Source organism: Plectropomus leopardus, chromosome 17, assembly GCF_008729295.1.
Source record: "Plectropomus leopardus isolate mb chromosome 17, YSFRI_Pleo_2.0, whole genome shotgun sequence".
Lineage (NCBI taxonomy): Eukaryota > Metazoa > Chordata > Actinopteri > Perciformes > Serranidae > Plectropomus > Plectropomus leopardus.
In genome coordinates this window covers 24,683,233-24,691,415 of record NC_056479.1, presented here as the reverse complement: position 1 = coordinate 24,691,415, position 8,183 = coordinate 24,683,233, and positions in this window count along the sequence as shown.

Genomic DNA, 8,183 nt, shown 5'->3' with positions numbered 1-8,183 from the left:
TGGATTAAAGATATTTATATAAAATGATGCATATAGATATAGATACGCCTGAATTAGGATAGATAAGAGCACTACTCTATTTTTGACTTTCCCGGATCATTAATGGTTTACTTTGAAAATTAATGAGAATCTCTTCCACTCTGTGGATATGTAAGCACGTGTGTTTCTCTAGGTGTGTGTGTGTGTGTGTGTGTGTGTGTGCTCTTTTCATCTCATCTCCTTGGATTCTGGCCCGGTGCCAAACAGCGATTGGTTCTCGTTCTACCAGAAACAAAAGACCAGTAATGACAGTCAGAGCGAGAGAGTGCGTGAGCGTGCGAGCAGGGGAGAGAGGCGGAGAGAGAGCGAAAGAGAGAGGTATACGAAGTGAAAGAGAGTGAGAGAGAATAACAGGGGGAAGGGTCTGTACAGATTTCACATCTCAGTGAGCACGGAGGACGGAGTGAGAAATGACTGGAGATTAGACATGGAGAGTGTAAGAGAGAGAAAAAGGGACATGAGGGAGGGAGGGGGAGATGAAGGTGAAAGGGTTTTTTTTTGAGTTTGTTAAGTTTGTAATTAAGCCACTAAATGGCAAAGAGAGTGAGTCCTTCACTGACATTCAAAAATGCTTCAAAACGTATGCTGTGATTTTAAAAGAGTGAATAGCCGTTTCAAGAGCGTATTTAAGTTAACACTGACCCTGTTTAAGTGTAGCATCCTTAAATGCCCCTGCAGGTATCAGCCAGCTTACTACAACAGATGAGTGCTGAAGGTTACACGTCTTAACTTTGAAACCTGAGCAAACTGGCTTGATTTCTTTCAAAAAAAGAGAAGATGGCAATGAGCAACTGAAGAAGAAATCACTCAGAAATTAGCAATAAAGTACAGGAAAATGACCTTCAAATTAGCGCAAAAATAAACGGCAATTACAATAATAATTTATTTATTTATTTTTTACATTTTTCCTTAGCCTTTTTTTCTTGCAATTCTAACTGGTTTTTTTTTACCAAGTTGCGCATTGCCATTTTCAAGTGTTTTTAAAGAAATCAAACCAATTTGCTCAGAGTTGAAAGGGTTAAATACTAGTCATAACAATCTTCACTGGCCTCTATCCATGCTGCTTTCCACTGTTTGCTAACCCTTTTTCCAGCCTATCTGTGACATCTAATGTGACACACCATAAAAAAAACACAAACACACACAATAAGGCATACTTGTCTGCTGCAGAGCCATGTACACAACTCCGATCTACTGGCAATGGGAAAGCAGTCTATCAGCTGTTTTTAGCGAGTTTTCCCATGTTAAAAAAACCCATGTAGCAACACATCAAATTTTAGATCATACGCATTTCCATTGCATTAAATAGCCAGATGTTAGTGGTGTTAGCAATTTTTCATGCATTTTTAAAAATTTTAAATTTTTTTTTTTTTTTTTTTTTTTTTACAAAAGTTCAACTAATGATATTTTAAATATTCAATCTAAAATAGTCCATACATTATATTCTATGCTGATATAAAGGGAGTTCTGCATTTTGCTCATTTATGGCTTTTATTGCTTAGTTTATTGCATGCCAAATTTGTTGTTGCTGTGATAATTTAATTTAGTTCGGGATATAATTGACTGGTGCCTTTGATTTTTACAACACCCTAAAATTTTTATGATTCAATTCTAACACACACACACACACACACACACACACACACACACACACACACACAGAGTTCCTTTCTTCCCTCTCCATCTCCATATCAATGGCTGTAGGACAATCAACTTGCTGGTTCACACCAGCAGTCTGGCAGAAACACACACACACGCACACACACACACACACACTTTCAGCCTTTTTTCCCTCATTTTCTTTCCCATAGTTCCTTAGCCCGACTCTTTCTTTTGTGCATCTCATTCATATAGTGAAAGAACATGATAAAAGAAGAAACATATCACCAACCACAAATACATATTTTAGTCGTTTGTTGACACTTTCATCCACAGACGTTTACCATTAAACAGTAAACAACATGAGGGTCTCCAATGAGGTGACAAGTTGTGGAAATTACTGCATATATTATTCTGTATTTTAAACTGTGCAATACTATCTTAATGGTACAACTTGTGCAATAACTCAACTGTGCAGTATTCTTTTTGAACTAATACCATTATTCTTTATTCTTACACATTTCAAGACGCTATAAAACTAATTTCTATAAAATGGCTTTTAATTAGCTTTCATTCGGTTGCTTATTCTCAAATCTTAATGCTTTGTCTCTTATCTTTCTTTTCATTTGAAGCTGCTTTGAATTTATGCCATTATTTGTAGCTTACACTGCATATTTTCAGTTTTTATGTCTTAAAGCACTTTTTAAACCTGTTTTTGCAAAGTACTATATAAATAAAGTTATTATTAATAAAATATCTTTGCATTAATATTTAATACACTTTGTAGTATGATGCACGTTTTTGTATGAACTTCTTATTTTTCTATTTATATATAATGTGTTAATTATTGTCTCATAATGCAACTTTTTAATATTTTTGCATGCTTCTTATTTTCTTATATGTTCTTTATACTTACGTATGAGAGCATCTGAAAAGTGTCACAATTCCCCCCTGAGGATCATTAACGTATTTTTGATCCTAATCATCTGGAACAGAAAAGGTTTGCTGGCGTGCTTCTTTCAGCTGATTCTACATTTGGGAACGAGGCCATTAAATTCTGTAGGAAACTGTGCTTTGATGCTCAGTAACATGCATTTTAAAACATGCATTTTGGCTTAAAAAGTAAATGTCTTATGCTCAAACAACAGACCAAAATATTGTGATCCACCTAAACTGAGCCCATGCTCTCACATACACGAACATAATGAAAACAGACAAGAGAATATTGCAAAGAAACACTGCTGATAGTTTTGCATCACAAAAATGTCAACACTGAAAAAAAGCCACGACTGTCTGATAATTGTCTGTTTTAACGGTTATTTAATGACTTCAAGAGGGCTTCAAGTGTCATAGAATTTTGTTACTCTGCAGAGAAGTGTGAGACTGTTTCACTGACATTAAATTGTGCAAACAGACTATCTGAATGACAGAAAATGTATATTGGGTGGTTAAGACTCAATAAACGCTAAAACACAAACAAAAAGCATCTTAAAAAAGGGAAAATGGTTTGTTTGGGTAGAACATATAAATTATTTACAGCAGGATTAATGTGCACAAAACAACAGCAGCACCACGGTCTAAGACAAAGAAAATAAAATACAGAAAATAGTCAAAGACAAAAACAAACATCAGACACTCGTCAATGTCACAGTAGCTCAATGAACTATTTGTATGTGTGTATAGAAATGTGTGTGTGTGTCAGAATGTCGATTGAATTTTTTTTTTGATGACAAGACAGCACGCCACTTTGCATAATTCCCATAACCGCCCTCTTTTCCCTCCCCTCTGCATGTTAATGAGCCGTCGCCTTGGACACGCTAATTAAACAGGATGCTGCACACTCACCCAATCAGGAGTACAGAGGAATGTAGACATCACACACACACACACACACACACACACACACACACACAAAAAAAAAATACTGATACACACACATCACACTCACTGGTGTAGATCTTTTCTTACTGGGCGATGTGTTGCACACACACGAACAATCTGAATCAGACACATTTTTCTGGACGAAACTCTGTAGATAAATACTGTAGGTTGTGTGTGTGGCCCCAAGTGACCTCAGAAGAGTCACATGACTACTTCGCTTTTGGAGAGCAGTCATTGTTTTTCTCTCTCACACACCCACACACATATACACAACCATAAATAAGGTGTCTAGACAGCACAGCTGTCAGTCTGCCCGCTGCTGTGTTGAACATACAAATCAACAGAGTGACAAAAGAGAGGGGGGGGGGGGACAAGTAGTAAACAGTCACACACACATACATACACACACACACACCAGAGGCATGTAGTCACCTATACATCACAACAAGAACCATCTTAATCAGACAGTTTCTCCATTGTCATCATTTTGTTCTGGTCCTCCTCTGTCTCCTGATACTGTGTTTTCAAACACTAGATCTTTGAAATTTGTAAAAATTTTCAAATCCAAAAACTCAACAGCAAGGACAGGGATAATAGTAGCTGCTTGCAAATGTATTACTATAAAGGGTACACGGATAAAAGGGTAGATTTATTATTCATTTTTAAACATAATTTAAAAACATGGTTTAAAAAAATTTAATTAAAATTTATCTTTGATCCTACTACATCTTTTGGAGTTTAAGGAGGAGTTTAGGAGTCACACAGCCTAAAGAAAAAAAACATAAAGCTGACTAAACAGTGATTAATTAGTCTCCATTCTGTATCCTGAGCAAGTTTCTTCAAGTCTCTGTAAGCTTTTTTCTATATAGTGCATCGAAATAAAAGGAAACCAATGGTTTTCTCAAAGGAAGGAAACGGTTTTGGAAATGGTCAGCAGTAATGTGCTAATGGGCTAAAAAACTTTAAAAAACCATCAGCATACTAGAGAAGAGAGGAGAGATTTAAATCTGTTCTTAAACTCAATAGGGCAACACTGGCCCTTGGCAAAGACACACACGCACGCACACGCACATGCACACGCACACACATACACACACACACACACACACAAGGTCTGGTTAGCCTGAGATGCTCATTGTTATTCTGCACACAGTTGTGGTCACAGACAGGGCCAGGCAGGAGTGCAGGCACACGCACACGCACACACACACACACACACACACACACACACACAGCGAAGCACATGTCATGACACATTACAAATGCTAAATACCACACAAGATTAAGAAATACAAAAGCAGCACTAATTTGCATACACACAATTGTGTGAGCACGCACACACACACACACACGCACGCACACGCACACGCACACGCACGCACACACACACACACACACACACACACACACACACACACATTCCATCAGTGCCAGAGTAACATCTGCCACCAATAGACTCTTTCTTTCAGAGCAAGCTTTCCTCCTGGCACTTCATGAAACACACAGAGAGGAAAGAGACAGCAAACGGCAAGAATACAAATTATAGAAACAATTCCAATTAAAAAAACTGCATATAGCAACTATCTCATCCCACAAATTACCCCTTGAGGTGTTACAACATGTGTAACTGTCCATTTCTACTTGTTTAACTTGTCTGCACAATGAAAATACACTCAATAGACAAGAATAACTTCAAAAAGTTTAAGTTGGACTTTGAAGTGTCTGACGAAGCAAATGCAGACTGTTTCACCACAACTCTCCACTAGAGGTCATTGAATCTAAGACTTGGTGCTAGTGGCTGACAAAGAATTTTCTCCAATGGTTCTGAGGGGGAAGTTATGTCACAGGTGAGTAAAAATCAATATTTTGCTGTCTCCTAGACCTCAGTGAGGCTCAAAATTTATTTTAAACCCTTAAGGCTCAGATATGCTCAAAGTTAGATATGTATACAGACTTATTTTTGCACATTTTCTGCAAGCTTACAGATATGGACGAAACAAAGCAGTATCATCAGAAATCACAGGGGCAGTGTAGCATAGTTACAGTAAGATGTTAAAAGAGTTAAGAAGAGTTAAGTTACAGCCGACCTCTGACCTTTTACATTAGCATTAGTCAATGTCCAATTGTATTTGCATTTCACAATGAGCTGCCAAAATCTTCTTCATAACCAGTAAGGTCAACTGACATCCAGTCAACAATAAAATCCATCACCTGTAAGGAGTTTTAACCCAAAGCATCTCATATTGTCGTGCATGCAAAGAATCAGCCCCTGTGCAGCCTCTTCCAGAATTAGTACCATATGTTGCTTCCGTCGCTAAAGAATTAAAATAAAAATATTACTGAATACTTTGATGCCATGCTACTTTTACAAAGGTAAAAGATTAAATGTTTCTCATCATAGGCACTTAAAATATGTATATAATAGTATAAGCATGGTAATAGTTTTGCATGTTTGTGCCCATTGACTACAATTTGTGTGTACTTCCTATCACTGTCATTCACATTAATAAAACATGTTTTTATACTGATTTTGGTTCTGGTTTCTGTTATTCCCCTTTTCCATCAAATTGGGGCACACACAGGTTTTTAAACAGGGGTAAAAGTGCTAAATATAGACAAAAGACAACTTTTCCATTGTCAGTGCAGCAGAGCTGTGTACGCGGCTCTGCAGCAGATGAGTATGTCTTTCTCTGTGTGTGGTTATTTTTCTGCTGAGTCACATTTGACGTTATGGACGACCCAGCAAACAGATAAACAGTAGAAAGCAGCATAGACGGAGGTCTACAAAAAAACTTTACGGTGTTTACATCTCTTTATGTATCTCTTACTTATCCAGTTTCTCTTTCAAACTCAGTGCAGACAGATGTTTAAACAATGTTTGAATGCTGCTTAGGAGGAGAAGGACGGTAATTAGTGACATTGTGTCATTGCATCTTGCTGGTTAAGGGGCTAAAATTAGCGTGTTCACCCGCATGTTGTGTTTCCATTAATGCCGATCGGAGCCAGAGGTGATAAACTCCACTGACAACTGCAGAGAGTAAGAATGCTGATTGTACACCTTCCCACTGCATTAAAAAGCCAGATGTTAGCAGATGTTAACAGGGTGTTTGTGCAGCAGAAATGAGGATTTAATCCCACCTTCCATTTATGTGACTAAAGATACATCATATTGTGATGCATTTGAAAGCACCTGGACTACTTAAAAAAATCTTCTTGCTGTTTCATTAAAAGATGCTGCAACACTGATGCTGCAAAAGAACACTGCACGGTAAGACAAAGTCAAATCAGGGAGTAAGGCAAAAAGCATGCATGCAAATTGTGAAAATTCCAACGTGAAGTTGGTTGGAGTGACCTTGAACGCCCCAACATGGATAGTTTCAAAACAGTCCCTGCTTTATAATCCCAGAACTGTGCACCGTGATCAATTACATACGGCGTATATTATCTATTCTAAGCTCTTCTTTCCCTTTTGCTGATTGGATATTACATATTTTCTCCTGATTTGCAGCCTAATATTTGTTCTACTTGATCTTTTTTTATTTTCTCTCACATACAACATTTTCAATGTATTGATTTTTTAAACAACATCCAGTTATAAACTAAGACTGAGTTAATTCAAAGGGCAGACAGGCAGCAGCTCCATTTCTAAATACCCACATGGATGCAATGCAACAAACAAGTACTTGCAGCTGCCCCCGGCCCCAAACAAGCCAATCTGCATACACCAACACACACACAAACAAGAGCACACACAGCTTGGTCTACATCAGGCAGCGTTGGCACTGTGCCCTGAGACGTCGGCACACAACACGGGCACAAAAGAGCGAAGGAAACCCAGACAAAATAATAGACAAAACAAAAAAAGAAAGAGGCTACAATAAGCACACAGGAAGAAACAAAGCGCAGCGGATGGCGGGACGACAGAAATAAAGCAGGAGAAAAGAAAGCGTACCTCGTCTCTGATCCTCACCACACAGGGAGAGCAGGAGGGATGTTGCTCTTGATTGCTACAGGGTCCACCTGTCTGTGTGTCTGTCCTCCTGCCTGCCTGGATCTTTGTGTCTGTGCATCTGTCTGCCATCTGTACCTGTCTGTCTGTCTGTCTCCTATTTTCTAATGTGTTGGGTCAGCGTTCTGGTGTTTTTCACATCTGAATCTGCAGTTTATTGTTGTGTCTGTGTGACTACCTGTCTGTGGGTCAATCCGCACTCGTCTGTTCGTCTGAGTAAATGTGTCTCCGTACATTCTTCTGTGTCTGTCTGTCTGTGCATGCATCTCTGTTTTGTCTCTCAAGTTTTGTGCATCTTTTGTCGTCTCTTTGCTATTTATTGATGCAGTCTACAGTCTGTCTGCATTATTACCCCTCTACAAACACACACAAGGAAGCACAGATGGACAGAAAACCATGTTAGGCTCAACAGCACAAAAGCAGCCGGACACATCGGTGCAAAAAAAGTGCACAGGAAACGCCGAAAGCAGGGGCGAGATGGGATGCACAATGCAGAAAGCCCAAGAAGTTTGCGGCCATCTTGAAGGACATGCAGCAGTGCACAACAAACCAATGGAAGATGACACTATTTGTTAAGAAAGCATAAGAGTACCCGACTGTCCGGGCTAGCCCTCTGTCCAAACTTTGGCCACAAGCCAAGTCGGGCATCTCACAC